General features: G+C 41.3%; 1 long non-coding RNA gene across 1 annotated transcript; it reads left to right on the forward strand.

Moving 5' to 3' along the window:
* The first annotated feature begins 248 nt into the window (after positions 1-248).
* Positions 249-23,935, forward strand: LOC120995872. Its single transcript, XR_005777688.1, has 4 exons — positions 249-351; positions 10,419-10,425; positions 12,937-12,942; positions 23,925-23,935. It is a non-coding gene; the product is annotated as an uncharacterized LOC120995872 (long non-coding RNA).
* The last annotated feature ends 2,604 nt before the right edge of the window (positions 23,936-26,539 follow it).

Below are 26,539 nucleotides of genomic sequence, written 5' to 3' on the forward strand. Positions count from 1 at the left end.
CTCCAGGCATGACTGTTAGAATTAAGGCCAAAAAGTTAAATCTTCATTTCATTAGACCAAAGAATCCTTTAGGTGTTTTTTTTTTCCAAACAATGTGGGCTTTCATGTTTTACTAAAGAGAGGCTTCTATCTGACTACTTACCATATAGCCCAGATTGGTGGATGGCTGATCTTCTAGAATTTTCTCCCATCTGCACACAGGATCTTTGGAGTTCAGACAGAGTGACCATTGGGTTCTTAGTCACCTCTCTTACCAAGGCCCTTCTCCCTTGATTACTTAGTTTGGTAGGGTACCCAGCTCTAGTAAGAATCCTGGATGTTGCAAACTTCTTCAATTTAATAATTATGGAGGTTTTTGTACACATGGGACATTCAGTGCAGTATAAATGTTTTTATCCCCTTCTCCAGATCTTTACCTCCAAATAATCATGTCTATGAGTTCTACGGGCAGTTCTTTCCTCCTCTTGGCTTGGGTTTTGATCCGATATGAATTTTAAGCTGTCAAACCTTGTGTAGACAGTGGGGTGTCTTTCCAAATCATGTCCATCTTAAAGATGGTCAAGAGAAATGGGATGCCGCCAAAGTTAAATTTCTAGTGTCATGATAAAAGGTCCTAATACTTATGTTTATGCAAAATATTTGTTTTTCCTTTTTAATAAATTAGCAAAAATGTCTAAAATTCTGTTTCACTTGCTCATTAGGTGTACGGATGTCATAATAATAAGTGGAAACTTAATTATTTATTTTTTTAGCACAAGGCCGCAACATAAAAAAAATTGAAAAATTGAAAGGGTCTGAGCAATTTCCGAATGTATTGTATCTCATCAGAGATAAATGTCTTGTTCTAGAGTTATCAGCTTTTTCTTCCCATCTTCCCTTCATTTTCTAAAATGGCTTTATCTTTGAAAATCATAAGAAATCTGTCTTGGATGGCAGATGCTCATTGAAGGATCACAATACATCATCCTATACAAGCCTATGGAGAGTAGAGGTGGAGGAGTGAAAAGGAACTAAGGAAGACACTAGTGACACACACACGCACAGCAAGATAGATTGCACAGATATTTTCTGTTTCAGTCCAAGTGTTATATTCACAACTATACACGTCAGTACTTCTCTGTAATGTCCTCCATGAACCTGGGGCTACATATGAGTTAGGCTACTTTCACATTAGCGTTTTTTGCGGATTAGTCAAGGATCTGCAAAAACGCTTCCGTTACAATAATACAACCACATGCATCCGTCATGAACGGATCCGGTTGTATTATGTCTTCTATAGTCATGATGGATCCGTCATGAACACCATTGAAAGTCAATGGGGAACGGATCCATTTTCAGTTGTGTCAGAGAAAACGGATCCGTCCCCATTGACTTACATTGTGTGTGAGAATGGATCCATCTTGCTCCGCAGCGTTTTTTCTGTCCACGATGGGGACGCAACCAAACGGAACGGAATGCATTTTGTTGCATTCCTTTTTCACTCAGTACAGTTTTGTCCCCATTGACAATGAATGGGGACAAAACTGAAGCGTTTTCTTCCGCTATTGAGATCCTATGACGGATCTCAATAGCTGAATTGAAAACGCAGATGTGAAAGTAACCTAAGTAAGAAAAAGTTATGAAGCAGATTATCCTCTACTTTCTGTGGGCAGTGAATGGGAGTACAGAGTACAGAGGCAAGCTAAGTCAGTAACAAAAGGCAAAAGTATAGTCAGGAAACAGTATGAGGTCATACACAGTTGCAAAGAGTAGTCAGGTAAATGAGCTGGGTCAATAAACACATGTATACTCACAAAATGCACAGAGAGACAAACCAGGGTAAAGAATAATAATGGGCATTGAGCAAAAGGACAGCAGGATTTTAAGGTAATCTGTCACTAGTGACCTCCCTGTCTAACTATTTGCACAGACACATAGCTGTGGTTCACCTGATTAAAATGATGTTTTTATTTTGGTGACCCGAATCTTTGTTCCAGAGTTATATGTTTTCTTAATATGCAAATTTGGCCTTTGGTGCAATGAGGGCATCACCATTGCTCTCATTGCACCCAAGCTCTACTCCTTTCTGCAATCAGCCCCTCCCTCACTGAATTGTCACTGCCTAGCCCTGTCAATCAAAGCAGCAAGATAGGGCTGACCACAGAAATGAATGGAGCTTGGGTGCAATGAGAGCATCGGTGACACACTTATTGTACCAAAGGTCTAATTTGCATGTTAGGAAAAGGTATCATAACTTATGAATGGAGCCTCAGATCAACTAAAGAAAAACAGTGTTTTAATCAGATGAACCACAGCTATGTGTGTATGCAAGCAGATGGATAGGGAGGTTGCTGGTGACATATTTCCTTTAAGTAGATATAACTCATTGCCTCTGAAGCCTAGCCCCCTCCTGCCACTCTGTTCCATCTCATGAGCTACAACTGGTTGGCTCGTCACAGCTCGCAGTCTATGCTCTCTCCTGCCTCTTTTCATGGCTTCTGGAGCAGAAACATCTGAAACTGTTACAAGAAGTCAAAATGATATGTAGTTCAATGCCGGAACAACCTATACTTAGGAAGTGACTATGGACAAAGCCTGAGTTTAAATATTATGGCCATGACATCGTCCACAGGTGCCAGGCACTATAGGAAGCCTATGCCACAAAGAGCCAGAACAGTGCTTTCATTAAGAAGAGAATATGGATGTGCTGGTTGCTTAGCAACTGCCCATCCCGGTCACCATACAGCCATGGCATGAAGGAGAGGAACGCTGGAGGAGTGGGGCTGGAGCTGGGATGGTTGAGTAACAATCATGTTTTGTGAATACCTTATTATAGTGCTTGGAAAACAATGAATGCTCTGTAATAGGAATATGCCATTAGCAAAGTCAGCTCACAGAGTTTTTTTTTATTTTTATCTCAAGCAACATAAGATAATGTGGCATTGAGATCACAATTTATTTTATGTAATGTACAATTGAAGATTCTAAATTATCTGCTTCAATAAGCAGACCAGTGAGGGTCCTAGTAAAATATGGGACAAATGTATATATTTTTTATAAGATAGATATCTCATGTAACCCCACCATGTAGTTCTGTGACTGAAAACCAACCAGATGTGGTTCATCCTTTAACAAGATTTCTGAATATTAAATTTCTAAACATAAATAGTTTTATAGTGAAGCATAAAATGTCAAGCAAGCAGCAGAATGATGAAATATACACCAAGTATGTGGGGAAGTACATTGTTATTATATTTTAATCAATGTATTTACAGCTGAGTATGTGAGAAGCAGTTTGCTTTATTCTGCACAACAAATAATAACAACTCCCATTTGTCTTCCTGCACAAAAGCAGAACGATATTTTGCTCTGGGAGTGCATATGAATAGAAATATTCATTACCTTTGAAGTGTATTCTTATTTAATGCAATATAAACTGACAGCCCAAATGCTAATAAGACTTCAGTTTAGACGTGAGATAGAATGACTAGCATTTGTATTTATGACTGGTACATTTTCCTGTATTTCCTTCAGTATATTTTTCAAGGTTTTAAATGATCACATTCAAATTTATGGCATATCTAACACAGATCAGGCATGTTACTATTTATTAGGTACTTGCTGAAATAAAAGAGACAAATGTGCACTGTGATTACCCTGCCTATTGCATCTTGGCTCTTTTCAATTCAACTTGATCATATTTATTTACATTTTATGATGATGTTCATGGTTAGCTCCATTGTTTTGCTCTATCGATTTTGCATTTGTGGAGTTTTATTCTTTTTAATAAAGTAGAAAGAGTGCTCATATTGATTTACATGGAGAATAAATAGGACATAATACAATGAAATCGAATAAAAACTGACAGCAAGTGCAATCTAAAAGTAAAGACTGGAATAAGTCATGCACCTGTAGTACAAGCAGTTGCTTGATTTACTGCCTAAAGTATTATTTTATTGTGCTTCTATATATTGTAGTTGGATGGATTGGTTTTCTATAGAGGAACAATTTTTTTGAGCGAAGAGCTAAAAGATCTGCCTGTTGAAAGGGTTGTGGGGATGACAGAACGGCTGAACTCAATAACAAAAAAAAAAATCAAACCATCCCATGCTTGTAAAGCTATTATATGTCACCACACTCCCCTATCCTAAGACAGGATAGTAAGGCTCATTGCCTACTATGTGGATGCTCTCAAAGTGGCTGTCTGTCCTAGGGACTAACAGACCCCTCCTGCTATTCCCTGTCATCTTTGGTGGCTAGTTGAAGGGTGGGGAATAGCAAATAGACAGAGCCTAACAATATTTTTCTCCCATCACAGACTGGGCACAGCTGCTGCTCCGCCATTTGTCTTACAGCAAGCCACAAGATAGTGAAGAGGAGAGGGAACATGACCGATTTCCTGAGACACAGAAGATTTTTCTATACTGTTTTCATTGTAATATGAAACAAAACAGGACCCAGGGTAAGGAGGAGATGATGATTGGAAGTGCCATGGACAACATTAGTGTGTATCTGGGAGGAAAATAAAAGGTGTTTCTCATTACAGAACCCTTTTAATATTGAAACCTACAAACCTTGCAAAAGTAAGGTCGTAGAAATGTATGCCCATCAAATTCAGCCAGGGGATGGTGGAGGACATGGATGTAAGGGGAAGCAAATCTTAGAACTTTGTCACTGTTGATTCAGAAGAATGCAAGCACCAATCTGCCTTTAACCACTTCACATTCACAATTTTCTAAATTTCTATTTCTCTGCTTTTAAAACAGAAACTGATACCTCATAAAATATTTATTACTTAACATTCCCCATATGTCTACTTAATATTGGCATCATTTTGTAAATGTTATTTTATTTTTTTAGGAAGTTAGAAGACTTAGAATTTTAGAAGCAATTCCTAAAATCTTTAAGAAAATTGACAAAACCCACTTTTTAACCTCTTCACGACCGCAATCTGTATATATACATGATAGCTGCACATACCCCGTGCAGCTATCACGTGTATAGACGTCAAGCCAGCTCTTTAATCCAAGCGCTGCAAAGCGCTTGGATTAAAGCTTCTGCCCGAGCCCTGCTGCTGTCACGGACAGCATACAGTCTAGTAATGCCAGCAAGGGGCCAATCAGAGTGGCCCCTTGCCGGCAATCGATCCGATTGGTTAGTCTGTGCAGACTAACCAATCGGATCGCGGCAGTGTTAAAATGCCGGTTTCAGGCTCTGATCTGCGCTCTGCAGATCACAGCCTGAAATCGGTAATGTGTCCTGAAGCCCCCGATCTGTGCCCCCTTCTTGTCCTTCTTCTTACCCTGCCCCCGATGCGGTCCGCCCCCTCCTGCCCCGATCTGTAATAAATAAAATGCTGCGCCCTGCCCCCGATGCGTCCGCCCCCTCCTGCCGCCATCTGTAATAAGTAAAATGCTGCCCCCGATGCGTCCGCCCCCTCCTGCCCCGATCTGTTATAAGTAAAATGCTGCCCCCGATGCGGTCCCCCTTCTGTGAGTGATGGCGGCGTCTCCATTCCTGAGCCGCCGCCATCAGCAGCGTGTGTCAGCTCTATGCTGACACTGCTGTAACCGCATAGATGCCGCAGTAGCGGCATCCATGGGGTTAATAGAGGGAGGGGGCTCCCTCTCTCTCAACCATCAGGGCTGCTGCGATCGCAGCGCCCGATGGTTGCCATGGCAACCGGACGCTTTGCAAAGGCGTCCGGTTGCCATGGCATAGGCGTCCGGTGCTGCCACCTACAGGCATCTGATTGTATTATACTTTGCAATGCAAAAGCATTGCAAAGTATAGTACAACCATCAGCCCCACTGGATCTTCAAGATCCAAGAGGGAACTGATAAAAAAAAAATTGAAAATAATAAAAGTAAAAATAAATAAATAAAAATGTAAAAAAAAAAATCCTTTTCCTATAAAAAAAAACAAAAAAACTAACAAAAACCACACATATTAGGTGTCACCGCGTCCGTAGCGACCATCTCTATAAATATATCACATCATCAACCCCGTCCAATAAACACCATAAAAAATAAAAACGGTGTAAAAAAATAAGCCATTTTTGTCACCTTACATCACAAAAAGTGCAACAGCAAGCGATCAAAAAAGGCGTATATACCCCAAAATAGTACCAATCAAACCGTTACCTCATCCCGCAAAAAAAGCCCATATTTAAGACAATCGCCCAAAAAATAAAAAAGCTATGGCTCTCAGACTATAGAGACACTAAAACATCATTTTTTTGGTTTCAGAAATGCTATTATTGTGTAAAACTTAAATAAATAAGAAAAAGTATACATATTAAGTATTGCCACGTCCGTAACGATCTGCTCTATAAAACTGTCACATGACCTAACCCCTCAGATGAACGCTGTAAAAAAAAAAAAAAAAAAAAGGTTCCAAAACAGCCAATTTTTTGGCCACCTTGTCCCATAAAGTGTAATAATGAATGATCAAAAAATCCTATGTACCCAAAAATGGTACCAATAAAAACCTCAACTCTTTCTTCAAAAAATGAGCCCCTGCACAAGACGATCGGTAGAAAAATAAAAAACATATGGCGTTCAGAAAACCAATCCAGCAAAATCTGCCTTCCAAAAACCATACGGTGTTCCTTTCCTTCTGCGCCCTGCCGTGCGCCCTTACATCAGTTTACGACCACATGTTGGGTGTTTCTGTAAACCGCAGAATCAGAGTAATAAATATTGAGTTTTGTTTGGCTGTTAATTCTTAATGTGTTAAAGAAAAAAATGTAATAAAATAGAAAATCTGCTAAAAAAGTGAAATTTAGAAATTTCCTCTCCATTTTCCTTTAATTCTTGTGGAACACCTAAAGGGTTAATAACGTTTGTAAAATTGGTTTTAAGTAACTTGAGGGGTCTAGTTTCTACAATGGGGTCATTTATGGGGGTATCTACTATATAGGCCCCACAAAGTGACTTCAGACCTGAACTAGTCCTTAAAAAGTGGGTTTTGGAAATTTTCTTAAAAATTTTAAGAATTGCTTCTAAACTTCTAAGCCTTGTAACGTCCTAAAAAAATAAAATAACATTTCCAAAATGATGCCAACATAAAGTAGACATATGGGGAATGTTATGTAATAAATATTTTATGAGGTATCACTTTCTGTTTTAGAAGCAGAGAAATTGAAATTTAGAAAATTGCTAATTTTTATTTATTTTTGGTAAATTTGGGATTTTTTCATAAATAAAGGTGATATATATTGACTTAAATTTATGACTGTCATGAAGTACAATGTGTCACGAGAAAACAATCTCAGAATGGCGTGGATAAGTAAAAGTGTTCCAAAGCTATTACCACTTAAAGTGACGCATGTCAGATTTGTAAATTTTGACCTGGACACTGGGGCATCAATGACCTTTGGTCATGAAAGGGTTAAGGATCAGTTCAGGTCTGAAGTTCCTTTGTGGGGCTTACATAGTGGATACCCCCCACAAATGACCCCATTGTAGAAATGACACCATTTTAATCCATTTTTTCTTTAACACATGGAGGGTTAACAGCCAAACAAAACTCAATATTTATTACCCTGATTTAGCGGTTTACAGAAACACCCCACATGTGGTGGTAAACCTATGTAAGGGCCACGGCAGGGCGCAGAAGAAAAGGAGTGCCATATGGTTTTTGGAAGGCAGATTTTGCTGAACTGGTTTTTAGATGCCATGTCCCATTTGAAGCCCCCCCTGATGCACCCTTACAGTAGAAACTCACAAAAAGTGACCCCATTTTGGAAACTAGGGGATAAGGTGCCAGTTTTATTGGTACTATTTTGGGGTACATATGATTTTTAATTGCTCTATATTAAGTTTTTTTGTGAGACAAGGTAACTAAAAAATGGCTGTTTTGGCACTGTTTTTATTTTTTATTTTTTACAACATTCATCTGACGGTAGATCATGTGCTATTTTCATAGAGGAGGTTGTTACAGACACAATGATATCAAATATGTCTACTTTCTTTGTTTTTTTGTTTCAGTTTTACATAATAAAGCATTTTTGAAAAGAAATTATGGTTTTGTGTCTCCAGTTTCTGAACGCCATATTTTTTTTTATTTTTCTGCCGATCGTCTTGTACAGGGGCTCGTTTTTTGCAGGAAGAGTTTACATTTTGATTGGTATCATTTTTGGGTACATATGATTTTTTGATCATTCGTTATAATACTTTATGGGGCAAGGTGACCAAAAAATTGGTTGTTTTAGCACAGTTTTTATTTATTAATTTTTACAGCGTTCACCTGAGGGGTTAGGTCATGTGACATTTTTATAGAGCAGATGGTTACGGATGTGGCGATACCTAATATGTATTCTTTTTTCTTATTTACTTAAGTTTTACACAATAATAGCATTTTTTAAACAAAAAAAATGATGTTTTAATGTTTCCATAGTCTGAGAGCCATCTCTTATTTTTTGACCAATTGTCTTAGGATCTAATTTTTTGCAGGATTAGGCAACAGTTTGATTGGTACGATTTCTGGGGGGCATACACCTTTTTGATCGCTTGGTGTTGCACTTTATGGTATGTTAGGTGACAAAAAATAGCTTTTTTGGCACAGTTTTTTTTTTTTTTTTTTTTACGGTGTTCACCCGAGGGGTTAGGTCATGTGATATTTTTATAGAGCTGGTTGTTACGGACGTGGCGATACCTAATGTGTAGACTTTTTTTTATTTATTTCACTTTAACGCAATAATTGCATTTTTGAAACAAAAAAATTATGTTTTAATGTCTCCATGTTCTGAGAGCTATATATTTTTTTTTTTTTGCGATTTTCTTATGTAGGGGCTCATTTTTTGCGGGATGAGGTGACTGTTCTATTGGTACCATTTTGTGGGACATATGCCTTTTTGATTACTTGGTGTTGCACTTTTTGTGATGTAAGGTGACAAAAATGGCTTTTTTGAAACAGTTTTTATTATTTCTTTTATGGTGTTTATCAAACTGGGTGGATCAGGTGATATATTTATAGAGCCGACCGTCACGGACGTGGCAATACCAAATATGTCTATTTTATTTTATTTTTTCTATTTTTAACATTTAATTTAATTCCTTTTTTAATTCCCATTCAGAGATAGAAATCCACCTCCCGGACATTTATAGTCAATGGGCAGATGGGAGGTAGTTAAAAGGGAAAAATATTTTCTGACTCCACTTGGTGGTCAGACCGGGGAAAACACCAGAGATACAGGCATGGCACAATACACAGAGCACTGTCAGATGAATTGAACAGATCAGGAACTCAAGCAGATGGAACACAAGAGCCAGGCATACAGACTTCGGGAACTAGGACACACGGACTACCAGAGCAGACTTCTGTAACTTGGACATCGTTCAGACAAAGGAGATACATAAGCAAAACTTACCAAGACAGCAGGCCCAGAAAGTAGGACACAGTTCAGACACAGAGGTTACAAGAATACGGACAGAAACCGGCATAACAGACAGATGGAAAGCTACATAGAGACTTAAAGGGAGTCTGTCACCACATTTGAGCCTATTAGACAGATCCAATAGCGTTAATAGTGCCACCCAGAAGTTTAAAACGGTACCTTTGTTGCATATACCGGAGTCTTGTTTGAGCCAAAAATGAACTTTGTAGGTTCTGTAAATGCGCCGTCTCAAGTGCCCAGGGCGGCGTCTCAATCTTCCGAGCCCAAGACCGGACCTCCCCAACGGCTCATAACCCCGCCCTCCTTGTGCCTCTGCCCGCCCGTTTACACTCCTCCTCTCTCCTTTTCCACTGCGCCGCAGGAGAGAGGAGGAGCGTAAACGGGCGGGCAGAGGCACAAGGAGGGCGGGGTTATGAGCCGTTGGGGAGGTCCGGTCTTGGGCTCGGAAGATTGAGACGCCGCCCTGGGCACTTGAGACGGCGCATTTACAGAACCTACAAAGTTCATTTTTGGCTCAAACAAGACTCCGGTATATGCAACAAAGGTACCGTTTTAAACTTCTGGGTGGCACTATTAACGCTATTGGATCTGTCTAATAGGCTCAAATGTGGTGACAGACTCCCTTTAAGCAGAGTACATACAATCCAAGCCAAAGTCAAACAAATTACATAGAATGCATACAACAGACACAGGGTGGTGGAATACAACAAACATCAGACATGGACACAGGACGATCCAGATACACGATCCAGATACAAACTTAAGAAAAATGTCCAACGCAGGGCACAGACAGACTTCAAATGGATCAAAGATAGACATAACATGACAGTTGCACAACCAGGGCAAGTCAAAGCAATCAAGAGACATTTTCAGAATGACAAAGTACTATATAGCAGACTCAACAAACTGGTTAGTAGAACAGATGCATACACACACAGTCAGGGAATGATTATCCCTAGCAATACCAAACAGAGGAGAGATACAAGCACATTGGCAGAATTCGCACCACACGTACAGTTACTGACGCCAGGATACACAGACCACTGGTATGCACGTAACAATGGTACAAGCATTCATATATATATATATTTTTTTTTAAGAAGTTTTGTACTGTATTACACCAACAGATAAGGCTGACAATTGTTGGGAAGGACAATTGCCTGCTCATCAGCGGAGAGACTACTGTTATTACATGCAGCGATCTCCTCCACAGTATGGGGAGGAGTGATCACTAAAGCTATCGGTCACCCCAGAATGAATCATTATGTGCCTGCAGCAGATCGTGATTAGAAAACACCATCCGCAGCCAGAAAATGACAAATGACAAATTGCGATTGCTCATTCATTGGGTAATTGGAGGCACTATTACACAGGCAGATCATTGCTAACGAGTGTTCCTACCAACGTTTGCTAGTGATGATCTGCCTGACTCTTGATGGCATCAAAATATCCTTCTATACCATTGACACAATAAGTATTCCAATGTACAAAAAAACACTGCAGACTATTTATTGTTGACATTTACCCCCCTATGGGTATCATGGGGGGAAAACTATTTACTTAGATTAAATTATGATGCTCTATTAAGATTAGTTGACTGTTGTCCTGGTCTTCATACAGTATACTGTAATAACAGTGAGGTTGAAAAAAATATACCTCAATATTCTCATGTAATTTTTACCCAGAGGAAAGCACCCCCCCCCCCCCCCCCCCCTTCCCCATGAGGCAGAAACCTATTTTCATCACCTTAGGGGAAAGGTTCCTACCTACTCTAAATAACGTAAAATAAGGAATAAATAACTAGCTATGTCAATGACCTATCTTCAGTAACTTGGAATGTACAATATTATTAAAGTGACCTTCTTGTTCAAGAAAAATAATTCACATTAACTGGAGAACAAACAGAACATTAACCTGGCATCCTTTTCATTTTTCAGCTTCAAATCCAGGAGTTCCCAAGCTCCTCTTCTGCAATCCAAGATGGCTGCACTGCTAACCATACCTGATGCACACTGTGCTTTTGGTAGTCCAAGACACTTCCTGCTTGTCCAGACCTGCTCTTGGATTGGACAGCACTGCTCATGTGTGCAATGCTGACTAGTGTTGGACGTGAATATTCGAATTGCGAATATCGCCACTTCGAGAATTTGCGAAGATTTAGAATATAGCGCTATATATTAGTATTCTCAAATATTCTAGATTTATTTTTCATCAGTAACATCCCTTCTTGCTTTTGAGCCAATGAGAAGGCTGCAATGTCTTTGTCTGAGCTTAGCAACATCCCTAGCAACCAATAGGAAAGTTGCCTACCCCTTACTATATAAGAACCTCCCCAGCAGCCATTTTCTGTAGTTTTATGGAGTTCTGAAGGAGACAGCAGTGTCATTGCTGTGCTCTGTGCTTTAGGCCCCTTTCACACGAGCGAGTTTTCCGAGCGGGTGCAATGCGCGACGTGAACGCATTGCACCCGCACTGAATCCTGACCCATTCATTTCAATGGGTCTGTGTACATGAGCGTTGTTTTTCACGCATCCCTTCTGCGTTGTGTGAAAATCGCAGCATGTTCTATAGTCTGTGTTTTTCACACAGCCCTGGCCCCATAGAAGTGAATGGGGCTGCGTGAAAAATGCATTGCATCCGCAAGCAAGTGCAGATGCAATGTGTTTTTCACTGACGGTTGCTAAGAGATGTTTGTAAACCTTCAGCTTTTTATCACGCGTATGAAAAACGCATCAAAACCCGCGCAGAAAAAACTGAACAACTGAACGCAATCGCAGACAAAACTGACTGAACTTGTTTGCAAAATGGTGCGAGTTTCACTGAACGCAGCCTAAACGCATCCAGACCTAATCCGTCAAGCTCGTGTGCAAGAGGCCTTACTGTTTAATTACATTAGATAGTTAGTTAGCTTTTATATATATATATTACAGATAGTTAGTGGGAGATAGTCAGTGTAGGTTAGATCCTGATATAGTGTAGCTGATGAGGTTCTGCTGTCCATACATACATGCTGCAGACATAGTGCTGTGATGTCACAAGTTCACAACAATACTTAGTGCACCAATCAGTAATATGTAGTCAGACCTGCTAAAATGTTAAGTTGCACGTATTGCGCAAAAATATGTGCATTATTAATTGTCGATCTGCATATAAAGCTATTGCAATGTTCTGCCATGCCAACCATTTTCTCCAGTCTCAGGAAACTTCTAGCAGCTTAAAAAATTTAGCAACAGTGACTCACACCCGTATTGCGCGTGCAATACGTGCATATTACATTGACGATTTTCACAATCAAGAAAATAATCGCGAATTCGAGAATATATGATGGATATTCGTCCAAATATTCACAAAATATTGCGAATTTGAATATTGCACCTGCCGCTCATCACTAGTGCTGACCAATACGAGCGGAGCAAGAAATGTCTTGGACTAAAAAATACATAGTATGCATCCAGTAGTCTGAGAAGCTGTGTGGGCCTCTTGGGTTGAAGAAAAGGAACCTGGGAACTGATGGATCTGCAGGAAAAAAAAAGATGAAAAGAAGGTCACCAGGTAAGTGTTCTGTTTGTTTCCCAGTTAATGTGATTTTTTTCTTGAACGGGAGGGTGGCTTTAACTTTAACAAAGACCTCCAGGGCACTTTCAAACTCTTTCAATACATTACCCTGTTAGCCCAGCGTTCCTTGCCTGTGCTACTGTCGCTACACGCCTGAGCAATCTCGGTTACTAGCCTGTTTAGTTCCTTGTGTGAAGGTATTTGGAAGGTTCTGCTTTACTGTGTACCAGACCTGCTTCTCGATTAAACAGACTTTGCTTGATTGCCTCTGCCTCTGTCCTTGGACTTCAATTACGGACTTTGCTTGATTACTGCCTGCCCTGATTCTGGACTTCCTGACAATGTCTTTCTCCTTGGTGCTTTGCACCGGTATCTCTGAACCCCAGGTCAGCTGCCACTGACCCAGGGACTGCTGTAGAGTGGTACCTGGTGACTACACTAACAGCCCAAGCCTATCCTCACCATCAGAGGCTTTAGTGAAGACCAGGTAGTTACTTAGTCAGGCCCCTCCATGGTATAGCCTGTAAGTGTCACACTTATTTTAAAGTAAAAAATCACCTTTTATATTGATGTAGGAACCTATTTTCTAAACCAGTAGTCTAATAGTCCTCCTAGCATGCCAATGGCTATTATGGCATTCTGGGAGTTGCAATTTCCCAATTACTGGAGAACCACAGGTTGAAGACCATAGTTCCAGACATAGTGGATGTCTCATTATTAGCCTACATGCACACAAACATGGTTTGGTTCTGCATCCGAGTCGCATTTTTTGCGACTCGGGTGTGGACCCATTCACATACAATGGGGCCTCAAAAGATGCGGACAGCACTCAGTGCCCCGCAAAAAAAAATAGAACATGTCCTATTCTTGTCTGTTTTGCAGACAAGGATAGGCATTGCTATAATGGATCCGCAAAAAAAGGATGCTACACAGATGTCATCCATTTTTTTGGGCGGATCCGCAATTTGCGGACAGCAAAACACAAATGTTCGTGTGCATGTAGGCTTAGGCTGGGGCAAGACCTAGATAGTGCTTTAGTGATTTATTGCTGGAGATAAATCACTCTGATATCACTGATAGAAAAATCACTGTGATACAACATGGTGGCTCACTGCTTAGCACTGGTGCTAATAAATTGCTTCAGCACAGTCTAGGCATATGTAGAGCTAGCTTGAGCAGGCTACTAAGGGCACAGGGACCCTGCACATTTAAGCAGTAAGTAGATCACTCAGTTACTCAAGGCAGGCTCAAGAAGTGACATCAAAATTGTGGTACAAAATCATGCAGAAATCGCTGTTACAACATTGTAACAGAGATTTCCATGTTGTCCTATGGCAGTAGGTTGTAGCATGAGTTTTGTAGCATTTGTGGCCAAATCCCTGCTGGGAATGTTAAAATAATTTCCAACAATTTACTCGCTTATTGTGATTTACCGTAAACGTGATTTTAATTTTGCGTGATCAATAAAATGTCTATTGCCTGGAATTATCAATACGGTCATGAAAATAATGCAGCGTTTTTAGCAGTTTAAGAAAAACAAGTGAAAAACCTCACTTCTGCTGCGACGCAACATGCAAGCCCACCTTTACAGGCCTAGTTAGAAATGAATCATTAGACATGCTTCAGCCTGATTTGTTACACCAAGATCATAATTGATACAACCAAGCCCAGTGAACATGGGTCTAATAAGCAGGCCCGTCGCTAACAGACAGGCAAAACAAGCAATTGCTTGGGGCCCCGAGCTGGCCCGGGGCCCCAAGCAGAGCCGGTGCTTGTTTTGCTTCCTTTAAGGCTGCAGCCGCCTGAGCGCTCTATAGAGAGCCTCAGGCGGCTGCAGCACTCCTGGTTACCTCCCGAGTTCCTCCTCTGCTGACTGCTGCTCTGTAGCGTGGCCGAGCTCTCCTCCTCTACCTCCTGGCTGTCACTCAGTCCAGCCGGGTACCGAGCGGTACAGGAACAGGGGATTCAGTTTCCTGTTCCCGGCCGGACTGACAGGAAGTGTACACTGAGTGCTCACTTCCTTTTAGTCCGGCCGCGGCCGGGAACAGGAAACTGAATCTCCTGACCTGTACCACGCGGTTCCCGGCCGCACTGAGTGACAGCCAGGACTGGAGGTAGAGAGCGAGGAGCTCGGCCACGCTACAGGGTCCAGGGAAGGAGCCGAAGGACTGAATTAACTTAGGAACTTATCTAAGGTAGGGTAAGGAGTAAAAAAAAAAAAAAAAACAACAGGGAGGGGAGAGTAAGTAGGACATTTGTTGAAAATGTTCAAATTTCATGCACATTAAATGCAACAGCAGTATTTGCACTGTAAACCTCCTTTTTTATTTATATAAAGTGTGGGTGAACTTAAACTGTATGGCTATACTATGGTTCCTGTTGGCTTTGCGTGCGTATGGTGGGGAGGGCATGGAGGGGGGGCCTCCATGTCTATTTTGCTTGGGGCCCTCAAATTCCTTCAAACGGCCCTGCTAATAAGCAACTATAATGTTAATTATATTGAGCAGTACAACAGCCATAAAAATAGGAGGATAATATACAAATGTATTTTTATTCAGATCCCAACAGACCAAGAGGGATGGATAAAAGTGTTGAAGAGACTAATAATTGCATAAACATTGGGACTTTGGATCACAAAGATTTGTATACATTAATTACTTTATCATACATCTCTGAAATGCTTTCACATTCATTCCAAGCAATTTCATGTTCCAAATTCACTCTTGAGGACATTCTTAAAATGCAAGCTCTATTTAGAATGACATGCATTATGATGAATAATATCAATGCAGTTAAACATCTCCTCTAAGTAAGCTAAGCAAGTAGCTAATCAAATCATTATGCTCACTGATTTAATCTGAGTTGAATATTTATCAAGGACACTGTTCATATTAACGAAGCCACATGCATTTTAGACGGAAAGTGAAATAATGAAACAAAAATGAATTAATTTCATTATTTACTAATAAAAAGGCAATTAGATGAAGATCAGTTGAAGCATATGTCAAAATCCAGAGCTCAATTGTGCCGTTGAACTGTTCAGCGTTTTATATTTTAGATACTTGTCAATGCTGAAAACATTTTTTGGACTATTTTGTGATTTACTTATTTGGGAGGACAGAAAACACAGTGTAGCCATCATTTAAGAAAAAATGTACTAGACCTGTTTCCTAAAAAACAAAACAAAACCAAAAGCTGTCAACAAGGGCAGACTATGTATATGTGGATATTACAGCGAACCCTTGTGTACCCTACCTTTTCCTCATAAAAGAGAATGTTCAGAAGACAGATTTTTCAACCTGAAAAATGCAATACTTATTGGGACAAATCCAGGGCTCTCGGATTCATGTAGCAGATTTGTAGTTTAATATGCCCCGGATTTAAAAATAGTTGACAGCTCTGAATATGATATCAAACCTAAGCCTCGTGCATTGATACAGTGTTAGAACCGAACTTAGTGGGCCACGTATGATGCAAAGTATGCCACTTTTTGGGGTAACTTTGTCACAGATTCTTTTGCAAAGGGGATTTGTGGCTGAATCTGTGACTCTTCCCCACTCACACCACTTTCCCGAGGGGGTGGAAAAAGGGGTGTGGTGTGGGCGGACAAGAGGCGGCCCCACCTGCCTGTCTCATTTATCATTTTTCTATGCCAGTTTTTGGCTTGTTGTACACCGCCGGAACAGATTAACAGATTACATTAACAGATCCAAGCTTAAAGGGGTTCTCTGGGAATTAAGAAAATGAAAATACTTAAATATTACTTTATTATAAAAATATTCTTAATTACCTTTCATTAGTTATAATGGCTCATATTGTCTTCAGAGCAATAATCAGAAGAAATAAAATGGCTGCTGCCCATTAAACCTGTCCTGCAGGACAAGTTACTTCAGAACACTGAGCTAAAGAGCTGCACATCATCCCCTCTGTTCTACTTGTCAGGGATTATGATCCTGAATACAGCTAAGATCTTCAGCTGAATCTCTGTAGGAATGGTGTCCATGAGGAGACATGGAGTACAGAGAGGACGGACAGGACAGACTGTAGTAATGCAGATGGGTGTTACCAGTTGGGGGGTGTCACTGTACAGTCTGACACCAGTAGCACCGATTGGAAAGAGTCAGATACACCTGCTATTGCTGGTGGCAATTTATTTGTAAACTTCTAGCATGAATAGTACAGGAATGGCACAACATAGAGTCATAACATTAGATGCTCCAGAATTCATATTACATAGGGAGTGCAAGTAGTTCCTAAAACTGACATGTCAGGAGAGGTGACAGGTATTCTTTAAAGGTGTATTTATGAGTTCACAAACTTTCAAGCACCAATGTATATACAGGCTCATTGCAAGCAAATATATTACATACTTGCTTTCCAGATACATCCATGAACAAAAATCTAGACCTACTACATACATGCAAGCAAATTAAGCACACACATAAATACCACTAGCGTGTGTGCTTATCTTAATATACTATATACACTTTTAGCTGACATAAATGGATTGTATCTAGCTATCCAACCCTATGTACATGTAAATGTACCAAGATAAAATATATAATAAAGGCACACACAGTGTTATTCCTTGATGTGTATATTAAGAACACCCAACAGCCCTATGTTTTTGAGGGTCTAATAATTATAAAGGGGCATGTGTATTCGAGTGTGTCTAGGCAACAGTGAAACAGAGGACTCATACTTACCTGCTCCAATTGTAGTGTCCCACTAGGTAAAGGTGGGCACTACACAAAAAGGGTTAATGTGTCTTAATTGCATTTAATGTCATGTGTATGCATTTTCCCTGTGTTAACTGGGTGTCAGGCCTGTCAGGGTGCAGTTTAGCCTCCCGGGCGTTAGAGGGAGCCAGAGAGCCCTGGTTATATATAGGTAGGCCCAGACAGGGGAAGGTAGTTCATTCCAGGGGACTAGAGGAGTCACTTTGTCTACCTGAAGCTCCTGAGGCTAGGATTAGCTCAGTTGAGTCACCCCAGTAGCAGGACAGAACCTCCTGGGAGAAACCTACAGTCATTCTCAAGCCAAGTAAGGATATTTCCAGCCAATATAAGTACATTAATAGGCAGAGGAACTATAAAGCAAAGCAAGGATTTATACGGGAGGAAGATATATATTTTACCAAGGATTTAAGCCACCATTTAGGCATCCGGGCCTTGGGATTGAAACCAGACAGGAGTTCTAAAAGAACAGTGTACACTATTTCCGAGGAAAGGTACAACCTGATTCTGAGTGTGTTGTGGATTTACCCTCTGAGTATCTTGCATGATCAATACCTGCCATCTTGTGAAATAAGCCTGCTTGTGAAACTTGTGATCTAAAGTACTGTATTACTATCTTGATGTACAAAGTTGGACTGTTTAAGTAAAGCAACGTTTGGTTCACTATACCACCTGTGTACCTCACTTATTCCAACTATAAATCGGTGTGCCACCGTTACAGGCACTGGCGTCACGAATCCAAAAGGGACCTTGCCCCAGGCACACAAAATACCAGTAACATCCAGGGCACCTCATCCACCATCAGGCCTGGTCCCTACATACCGAGTGTGCCCCAGAGGAACTGTGTCTACCTCTCCTTCACTGTCGCATGCCTGCCCAGGGTTCTCCTATGAACAGTGAGTAACCCTCGATTGCCCATAACCGTGACCTCACTTCGCTATACCCTGCAGGTCTGGCGTGCTGCACAATCTGCTCCTGTCCTCCGTGCGGTCTCCATCTTCCAGTCTGCACTGCACTGTTCACATCTGGCAGTGACTGGCTTCAGTGGTCTCGTGCTGCTTCTGGCCACATCACCGCTAAAGCCAGACATTGGCTGGATGCCCATGCACTGCCAGATGTAAACAGTGGGGGACTGGAAGAAGGAGAAAGTGGAAGCAACAAAGAGGACTGGAGCAGCATGGAGCAGGTAAGCAGATACTTAAAAATCAATATTACTGAAAAAGCCCTTTAGGCAATAACAGTGTGATATTAAGAATGCACTACCCTGTTGCAAAATTGCTCCTAGTCACCTTTCAAGACATTGGAACTCTACCAGCAGCCACTGCTAAACAGTCTTCTCAAAAGTAGACCACCTAAGACAAGACTTGGGCAGAACTTCATACAAGGAGATATAAACACACCTGCAGATCAAATTGAAGGTGTGACTAGCCACAAGCAGCATGTCACCTCTGAAGCCAATCATTGGCTGGAGTGGTGCATGTGACCATGCTCATGCATAACAAGATGAAAACTGCTGAGGTGGATGCACATGCTAGGTTGCAACCTTCAACTGCCACTAGCTTCTAGTATTAGAAGCTGTAAAAGTTACAAGGAGAAAACTGCTGCAGAAAGGACACACCTCTGAGCTGCCAGATTGAAATAAATCTAGCAGTGTAATTGGAGTAATGGAAGGGGGAAGCACTGGATTCATGTGAGATAGATGGTTGACTCTAGATTTCTTATATGTCATATACTATATCATAATTGATTATAATAGATCCTAAATAACTGCACGATCTAACCAAGAGTATTAATACGGTCAATAAAAAATAAATTAAAAAAAACGCACCAAGAAGGAGGTGTTGGCATCAAATGAAACGTTATATGTGTGAATGTAATGATGATATATGTATGTGATTACAATATTACAGCAAAAGGATAGGTTTAATGGGAAAAACTGTAAAATTAAAAGGCGGCTCTAATACCCTGCTTGACTTCCTCTAGCCTGGATACGGATGGGCATGGAGACATACCGGTTGCATATGGTATCCTGCCGCATATTTGCCCACAGATATTGCAGCTGGGCCTGTAAATCTTGCACACTTGTATGTAGCTGAAGCTGGCATTCCATAAATGCTCAACTGGCGATAAATCTGGCAACTGGGCAGTCCAAGGAAGTGATAAAATCTGTCAGATATATTCCTGGTAAACCCTTGATATGTGTGGGCAAATATTATCCTGCTGAAAAATGCCAAATGGAAGCTTTGCCAAGAAAGGCAACACATGTGGCAGGGGGGTGTCCTGCACATATCGCTGAGCTGAGCTCGCATCACTACTAGGGGTGACCAACTATTGTATGTGATAGCTCCCCAGTTCATCACACCAGCAATATGGGCAGTGTGTCGCCTCACAGCAAAGTCAATATTGAAATGCTTACCAAAAGTCCTACGTCGTTGGATTCGTTGCTAAAGACAATACAGTTTCAGTCTGTAGCAGTCCAGGTTTCTCATTCACGACACCACTGCAAACAAAGACAACAATAGCTGGCTGTCAATGGCAGGTCTTCTGCCAAGCACCTTGAAATAGTCCGGGTAGAGACAGGGATGTCTAATGAAAGTGCCATTTGCGTCCGGTCTGGATGGTGCAAAATGAAACTGTGGGAGCTGTTCATGCATGTCGGCAGATCAAATGATTCTCTCTACTGGTGGTCTGGGCCATCCGGAGCCTGTTCGCCATGTGTGTGCTCCTTCATGTAACCACTGCTCTCAACAGCTCCTAGATGGTGGGCAATTCATCGAAAAGACCATCCTGCTTCTCTCAGTTCAAGATGAGCCTCCCAACAAAGTCTGTCAACTGGGCAAAATGTCTTAAAGTGCATCATAGAAGAAAGTCTACCAGTCACCAATCTCTCACCAAGAGGTACACTACCCAAAAGTAGCCTCTAAGAGCCTTTTTATAGGCCAGTGGAGGGAGCACTTTTACACCTTCTTGTGGCAAGACCCATTGTCTAATCAGACCACATCTGTAATAATTTACATATCTGCCTGAGACATAACTGCATGCCAGGTTTTGCAGCAATCCAACATTTCTATCTGGGTGTGGTCTTTTTTTTTTTGTCAATTCGTGTATTTCATTGTGGCATAAACTCTTTAAAATAAAACTTTGATAAATACTGAAGTTTCCCATTGCCATTATTTCTAAAGCCATCTAAAAATTACATTTTTACTTCGTATTTGATATAACTAAATAAAATATGGTGTTACCTAGCAACAAGCACAACCTGCACTTGGTGACAATGCTGGATTTCAGTACCCCTGTAGAGAGTCAGATAGTTCCCCTTCAGTCAGAAGAAGGTTCGGTGTAATGCTAACTACCACCCACCCTTGTTTGGATTTGTCTTAGGAAGACCCCCGCATCTCCCTGTCCTCAGCATAGGAGGAATAGCAGGTACGTATTTTTACATTTGTTGTGACTATAGAAGTTTCTCTACAAAGTGGTTAATTGACTCGCTCCATGGAGTATTCTTACCTGTTACTTTTTCACTATATTTTATGTTCCAAAGAGAAAGCTATTGGTATTATTAGAAAAAAAAACTGACATTAACAACAGATTTTGACACAAAAAGAAGGCACAGAGCTGGGAAACAACCAGACACTACCCAGATATAGACAGGAGACACACAGGAGTATTGCAAAGCGTGTGAGACAGGTATTAGGAAAATACCATTATGAGGAAGTAAATATTGTAGTAGCTTATACCATCACTCTGAGGTTTACTCCCCTCACGACTGTGGCACTTTAGCTAATATAAACATAAATTTACTTTTTAAGGGCCGGCACATTTTTTATGATTTACAGTTATTTAAGATTTAAAGCACTATTAATATACCGACTCATCGTATGGCAAATAAATGTGCAACTATCAATGAATGATATAAATGTTATAAAATTGGCACAAAAAAATCAAAATCAGACAAGTGGCGGAATGAGGTGACAAGTCATCTGAGCATTATTTCAAAGCCTTGCTCACCCAGCACATACTGCAATACTACTACATAGTCTAGTCACATTATTATCACCACTTTGTACTTTCGACGTCGGCAGCGCGTTGTGAGCTGGCTTGGTGGATATACAAGATGTGTGATAGGGCTGTCTGCACTAATATCCCTCATTGCTGTTGTGATCGATTTATCACAGTTGCAAAAATGGATGACTATTGGATTTCGTTCCAAGAGTGGCAATATTTCTGAAACTGCACAGTTTGTGAACTGTTCTCCTGCTGCTGTGGTGAATGTGTATCATGAGTGGACAAATGGCACCATTGTGAAGTGATATGGAAACTGCCGAGCATCACGTGCCATTGATGTGAGAGGCGAATGATGGCTATGAAGGTAAATGGGGACATACCGACATGCTACTGTGGGGTAGCTCACCGCTAAAATGAACCATGGGACTACCAGACGTGTGTCTCAAACAACAGCTCAGCGAACCCTACTGTGCAGGGCGCTCCCTAGCATACGGATGGTCATTGCACCTCTGCTAACAAAGTTGCATTGGCAGAAAAGGATTACATTTTCGCATCAGCATCATAATTGGACCTCCGATGATTGACAAAGTGTTGCCTTCTCTGATAAGTTACGTTTTGTGCTTCATGGAATGGATGGATGTTGGCATGTCTGGCACCAAACACCAGAGAGCAAACACCCTGCAACCAGAAGAACACAAGCTGGTGGTAGCAGTGTTATGGTCTGGGGAATGTTTTTGTGGCATTCTATTGATCCACTCATCGATGTGGAAGATACTCTCAACGACTTAGGGTACGAATCCCTCCTTGCAGATTACATACACCCATACATGCCGATTGTCTTCCCTGGGGTGGATGGGATCTTCTGGCAAGGCAATGCAACATGTCACATGACTAGAAATGTCCAACATTGGTTGGAAGAACATGACCAAGACTTCTAAGTACTATCCTAGCCACCTATTTCCCCAGACTTTAACCCAATTGAGCATCTATGGGACCATCTCAATTGTCGCATTTGCTCTATGGATCCTCCCCCACCCACCCTCCAGCAGCCTTAGGATGCACTGAAATCAGCATGGCTCCAGATACCTGTGACTACTTACCAGGACCTTATTGAGTCACGCCTAGCCTGTCTAGATGTTGTCTGTGCTGCACACAGTGGTCACTCTGGATATTAAATGGTGGTCATAATATTGTGACTCGACTGAGTTGTATATACACTCAATAAAGAAGGTCAAACAGGATAGGCAGTTAAGGCCCTTCCTGAGCACTGCTCCTAGATCTTTCCATCTAGGTGGACACCATCACCTTGGTTCTCCCCCCCTACTGGGTCCACAGCCACACGCTGACTGCAGCCATCAGTTACCCCCTATTGTTGAGCCATACGCCAGCTGGGGTCACTATCATTATGCCCCGTGTCCCCTGAAGAATCTAGGGGCTTATTTTGAGGAAACGCGTCGGGCCACCTTTCATTCTTACCTACAAGCCTAATTAGGCTTTTGGGACACCTTTCATTCTTACCTACAAGCCTAATTAAGTTTTTTTAGCCCTAATTTGTATCCCCTTTTATTGGTATACGGTTCTTTCAATTGCCGTTTAGGACCTTAACAGGACATCCAGCACAGGACCAGGGTTCCAGCCGGGGCCACCCCATGCGGGGTTTTTGGACCCCGTTCCAAGGATGCATTTGTAGGGTGGACTAGGCCAAGTAGGGTTTTATTAGGGTCAGTGTACACACCATACTATCACCCTCCACCATTCCCTGGCTTGGCACTCATCATTTGCTAGTCCATTACTAGTGCCCACGGTGATATTTTCAGCATTTTCCTGGTATCCTGTCATTCCTTTTCCAGGCATCTAGCCGAGCGCTCTATTCTGCGCTGCACACTGTGTGGTCACTTCCTCCACCTGATGGTCCTATTGAAGCCCTATATGGTCTTTAAATCCATGACCACACGGGTTTCTATGTCACCATTTTTTACATGTTTGTCTGTCTGTAGGGGCCTTTTTACCCTTATATCGGTGTGTGATAAGTGATGTTTTACTTAGTTACTGCCCCCCTTTAATAGTTCATTGTATATACACATTGACCAAACCTCTTGCCCTGTAACTCACCATAGAAGTCCTGAGCTATGACCACATGTACAGTCAATTGATATTATTGCAGACATACCACCATAACACAAAACATTGACAATTTGGATGCTATCCTGAAATATGTATCAGCAATTACAATTTCTTCTTTGTACAAGTGTAAAATTTCTCTCCTCCCATGTCTGAGTTCATTTCACTTCCTGAAAATCACTCAAAGTTGAATGTTCTCCACCAGGTATAGACAATCGTGGAACTCTGCTGTAAAGAGCTAAGTCTTGCCCTGAATAATCATTTGTGCTTTAAGACATATTTCAGATTCAGCAAATAAAATAAAAAAATAAAAAATAATCTATTGATTAGAGATGAACGAATTGTTTCTAGACTACCACGATGCTAAACTTTTCCAAATACTCAGGTCAATCCAATTCCGAATTTTTAGCAATTTGACTAAAATTTTTCAAAATGGCACCAGCTATTTTTCAGATCAGACGACAGTAAAGATGAAAAAGAATGATTACATGATCATTACGTCATCAGTTTACCCATAGCCATATATGTCACTGTTACTAATGCTGGCTTGATGTTAAAGGGAATCTGTCAGCAAATACAGACCTGTCGCATATGCGCTTGGCAGCTGAATACATCTGTGTTGGTCCTATGTTCATATTTGTCTGCATTGCTGAGAAAATGTTTTAGTATAACCTTCATGAGCCCCTAACAGCAACGAGGGGTTGCTGTTACACCTAGAGGCTCAGCTCTCTCTGCAACTGCCGCGCCCACTGATCTTTGATTGGCAAGGCCAGGCAGTTGCAGAGAGAGCAAAGACTCTAGGAGCAAGGCAATGCCCCCATTGCTCCTAGAGGCTCATTTGCATACAATAAAACTTCACTCATCTCAGTAATGTTGGCACGTATGAACATGGGACCAACACAGATGTCTTTAGCTGCCAAGAGCACATGTAACAGGTCAGCCAGCTTCATAGGTAGAAATCTGCTGCCCTTTAAATAGCTTGAAATTGCATACACTCCTATGGGACCCCAGAATGTCATCCACACCTTTTCAGTTCAATTGGAGCACTTTCAAAATAGCTTGAATCCAAATATAAATGTCAAGAAATTCGCTGATCGATAGCAGTGATATATAGTAAAAAGTTTCATGATTTTTAAATGGATTTTTTTTTGTATCAGGTCCTCACAGTTTTCAAGATCTGTGGTAATTAGTGTTTGATTCGAATTCAGGATAAGTTTGATTCGCCGCAGACGGGCTGCTTATCACACTGCCTCTATCAGAGCTCCATCTGATAATGCACTATATACCTGTGAGCCCGGTCTACATGACTAGGCTACATTTTTATCCCTCAGTAAGTAAACACTGTAGGGTCCTGTTTAATGACAGAAAGCAGAGATCTTGAAGAAAACGACATAATTCTTGTGTGAAGTGTTCCCAGTGTGCCTTTATGGGAACAGAGAAATCCAAGGTCTGTGAAACATGAAAAAGATGTGAGTGAATTCCACAGATCTCAGCAGATCTCGGATCCACACAGGGTTAAATAATTGCAGAGCTGGGAAGGAACATCCTGAGTGTGTGCTACTGTGCTCAGCATCCTGAGTTCCCATAGCAACCGCAGCCTTTCTGTCATACTCCTCTGCAGCTGCAGAACGTCTGAAGTGCAGCACACTGGCTTCTCTCACTTCCAAATGCAGCAGTGGCCTCTCTTGAAGCAACCATTAGTCTTCCCTGGAATGGAAATTGCCTCAAGGGAAAGGCTGAGCGGTATTATGGCTCTTCTAATTTTGGAATTCATTAGACACATCACTTTGCTGTGTTAAAAAGATGCCGCACTGTCGGTTAACCAAACGCATAGGGATGTATTCGATGGCCGCTTGTGAAAAAAATTAAAATCACAAAGCAGAAAATCATATTCTTAAAATGAGAAGTTAGGATTCTTAGCTGCATTAATATTCGGTCTTAAAAGATCTGTTGCAGTAATCCCTTAAATGTAAATGCCTGCGATTAGTATAGGAATCTTCAGGGCAGCAGAACAGGCTGTGCAATTAGCAGCACAGGGACTGTGGCAGGGACTAGAGCAGTTTATTAATATGTCATGTCCCTCTGCTGGAGGTTATGTAATATATAGCTACCTACACCCATAAACGCAGTATATAACACAGTGTGCGCTGTGCAGTCGCTCGGGATACTTGAAATGACTCCTGCTTGCCCCGTTTCCTTGGTAGTTCTGGGCGGAAAGCCAATATTGTGTTAGGAATGTCAGGGCCCCAACTGGGTCAGACATATGCAGGCTCCCGAGTTAGGACAAGGAGTGAATAAGCCAGTTGAATGGTAATGAGCGTAGCCCCCAAAAGACTTGCAGGAAATAGACCCGGGTACTATGGCCAAAGTGCAGATCTGTGGAATGCAGATCTAGATCAACTGTCAAATATTGTAACTTTCCTGCATGGCCTTCGTTTACTGTTGTGTTCTGGTCTGCCACCTGTTTAGCTTTTCAGGATATCAGTAAAGTGCATTTTCTGGATGTATCTATGCGCTTAATGGAGCCATAAAAGAGAACAAAAATTATATGGAATTCAAATCTAACGGGTAGGTGCACCTTTAAAGGGCATCTGTCATTAGATTTGTACCCATGACACTGGCTGACCTGTTACATGTGCGTTTGGCAGCAGAAGACATCTGTGTTGGTCCTATTTCATATGTGCCCACATTGCGGATTAAAATGATCTTTTAATATATGCAAATCAGCCTCTAGGAGCAATGG

This window comes from Bufo bufo, chromosome 3, assembly GCF_905171765.1.
Source record: "Bufo bufo chromosome 3, aBufBuf1.1, whole genome shotgun sequence".
In the NCBI taxonomy this organism is placed as follows: domain Eukaryota; kingdom Metazoa; phylum Chordata; class Amphibia; order Anura; family Bufonidae; genus Bufo; species Bufo bufo.